The sequence below is a fragment of the Mobula birostris genome, chromosome 17, assembly GCF_030028105.1.
Source record: "Mobula birostris isolate sMobBir1 chromosome 17, sMobBir1.hap1, whole genome shotgun sequence".
NCBI lineage: Eukaryota > Metazoa > Chordata > Chondrichthyes > Myliobatiformes > Myliobatidae > Mobula > Mobula birostris.
This window is the reverse complement of record NC_092386.1, coordinates 44,086,809-44,090,017: the sequence shown is the minus strand read 5'-3', so window position 1 is coordinate 44,090,017 and position 3,209 is coordinate 44,086,809. Positions and strand designations below refer to the sequence as shown.

At 40.1% G+C, this 3,209-nt stretch overlaps 1 long non-coding RNA gene across 1 annotated transcript; it reads left to right on the top strand.

The window, feature by feature from the left end:
• The first annotated feature begins 314 nt into the window (after positions 1–314).
• On the top strand, positions 315–2,868 carry LOC140211399 (uncharacterized). Its single transcript, XR_011889447.1, has 3 exons — positions 315–877; positions 1,445–1,509; positions 2,672–2,868. It is a non-coding gene; the product is annotated as an uncharacterized lncRNA (long non-coding RNA).
• Positions 2,869–3,209: the final 341 nt, after the last annotated feature.

Sequence of the window (3,209 nt, the reverse complement as noted above, 5' to 3'; positions counted from 1 at the left end):
AATTGGAATCACACAGATCTGTGAAGGAAGTCCTTCATGATGGAGATGGCAGTCATATCACTGAGTGGGTGACAGACAGCAATTGTAATACACCAAGATATTTCTCCTATTCTGCCCTGGAATCTTGGAGCAACCTCTGGCTATCTCAGTTAAATTACCTTGAGATTCTTCTTTATGTATTCCTTTCTTGTATATTTTCCCAGAGCAATTTCCACACTTTTGGAGTAAGGGTGCTATAATAAAGTACACACAGTCCAAGCAACATCTCAAAACTGACACTGTTTCTGGTATGTAAAAGAACACATGCTCTTGCAGATGGTATTTATGAGTTAAATGGGGTGGAAAGTTGGTGGCTGCAAATTAACCCCAGCCCCTTCACCACACCAATATCCAAATTCAGCCCACAGGATTCACAGTGCCTCCAGTGCTTGCGCTGAGACACAGAAATGATTTGGACTTGTGATGAATTTGATATGGAAAACCTGCAACAAGGCAACTTATCGGGTTGGCGTAATGTGTACTGCAGCAGCTCCTATGGAGATCTGAGCAGGTTAATGCCTGGTGTTCACAGTGGGACGGCAGGTGTAGTGACCTGGGGGAAGGGTCCTTGGAATATTGACTTAAAGAGTGGGAAAGCGGGTAATAGCTGGTTAAAAATGTCGCAGGAGGAACACTTATGTTTCACATAGCCATGATAAAATCTCTTCAAAATTTTCTTCAACTTCTCTGGCAGCAATTCCTTTCAAGAAATATGACTAACCTGTTCTTTATCCCCTGGAATATTTGTCATTCGACCCCAACTTGGAGTTCAGAGTCAGGTGCCAAATGAATACAGATGGATGTTCCAGCCCGGCTCCATAACGAACCTGTCAAAAAGGTAAATGGTGTCATTGACACCAGCATGCTGTCGTCAGGTTTTACAGAGAAAGGGAAATTAACTGTTAACATCCAATATTTTTGAGCAGATTTTATAGGTGTTAGAAGCACATGACTCCTAACATGTATACAGATGTAGGGCCAGGAAATCATGACAGATGCAGATGTTGAGGCGGAAAATTGTTTTTTTTAAATTTTATTTTTATTTGGATAAGGAAGTCACAAATATCATGTACTTTTTTCACACATATAACCTTTTCCATTTTTTTATATGTATAAAACTACAATTATTTATACATTCTTAAGTACACATTGAGATGATATAAAAGGAAAATAAACATTTAAATAGATAATTATGTACTGTGGTAAATCTAACCTATTAGGCGGAAAATTGTAAGAGAAAATTAATGCATGGAGGCAAAAAAAAAACTCAGTCTGTTGAAAAGGAATCTGAAGCAATTCATCTTTTCTGAAGCCTGAAGAACCCAAAGTTCAAAGTTCAAAGTAAAGTTATCATCAGATTTTGTTTATGTTACCATATGCCACCTTGCGATTCAATTTCTTGCAGGCATTCATAGGAACCCGAAGCGAAGTGAAAGGGAAACATGGAAGAGAAGCAACTGCAGAGTGGAGGTATGAATCAGCTGCAACGAATGGAACGCATGCAGCTTTTATTTCCTGGCTGCAGTCGTGGGGATATTAACTTACAGGGTGTCAGATTCACAGTGATGCCCATTTGTCATTCGGCTTTATTGGTAACATATGTTAGCCACAGTTAACCATTCCCGTTACAGCTAGCACTGCACACCATCTGCTTCACTGCTGAGGAGACGGTTCATTATGGCTTTTGCCAAGAGGTATACCAGGAACGGCTTATGGCATATTGCCAACTATGACTAATCAGCCTACCCAGGATCTTGATCACCCTGGAATGTATGCCTCATGCAGTACCACGGAAAGCAGGGCAGACTGTGATTAAGATTCAAACTGGCTTAACATTTATACGTTTTAGGAACGCCGTCAGTTTGCTGTCTTACCTTCATTTGACAATAGGTACACAGCATGCATGAAACATTTGCCAGAGTAATATATCTCCACTTTAACTTGCAGAGACATGAAGCTCAAGTGACTCAAGTCTTCCACATTGCTCCCCCCAGATGTGCCAGATTCAGTTGCAAGTTTACTTAATCGATAGTAGATTTATGCATCCCATGCTTTGAACAACTATTTAAATGAGGAATCCGTTTTAGTTCCATTATTATCATAAAGTTGCCAGTGGGTGCCCATCTTTTTATAAGTAGAACAATACATAATGCACTGATCATTTAGTCAATGTGCTGCAGGAAAAGAGGCCTTGGGGGGGAATCTTTTTAATCTGACACCATGTCACAGCCCCTGAATAGCTGTCAGCGAGAACTCTGCTACAGACTGATGCCTTCTGAGGTCAGACTGGAAAGGTTTCCAGTGTTTGCAGTCATAATCCTGTGCCAGGGGCTGGTGTGCTCCGCTGGACCCCTCCTCACAGCCAGAGCAGCCTGCAATTAAACCCGTTCTAATCAGATTTTTCAATACACAGAGGCAGGAGGTTAAATTATATGCTTTCTATGGACTTTCTGCTCTCAATAGAAAATCTTTCTTGCATGCTCTTCCGCACTTCACCTCCCCCTTAATTAGTACTTTAAATGTGTGTTGTCAAGCCTCCTTCCCAGATTTGTTTTTAAATTGCTGTGTTTGTTTCCACTACTTTGGCTTGTTGAAAGGGGATATCACCTCAGAATTGCATATCTTTTATTAGTTAGAATTCTCTAATTAACCTGTGGACTCGAACATGGAAAGGAGTGGAAAAAAAGTCCTGCCAATGTTTTTGAAAAAAAAATTGAACCAGAATTAGAAACTGAAATCATTGCAAGATTTTATTGCTGCAACACAACGTAACACAGAGGACAACCCATTGAAGGAAGAAATAGATCATGTGTTATTACATGCTTAAACTGAGACAAGTTATCTAAACAGCATAAGTGTTGGAATAAAGAATAAAATTGGGATTGGTTTATTATTCTCACATGAATTGATGTACAGTGAAAAACATCTCTTCCTTGCCATCCACGGAGATCATTTCATTACAACAGTTCATTGAGTAGTACAATGAAAAACAGTAACAGAATACAGAGTAAGGTGTTATATTCACAGAGAAAGTGTGCAGACAGACGGTAAGGTGCATAATGAGGTAGATTGTGAGGTCAAGAGTCCATCTTATCATACTCCATTGTCGTGGCTATCCCTCGAGGTCGAGGATGATGGTATTCGTTCTGAAGAAGTGGCCCACAGAGTGA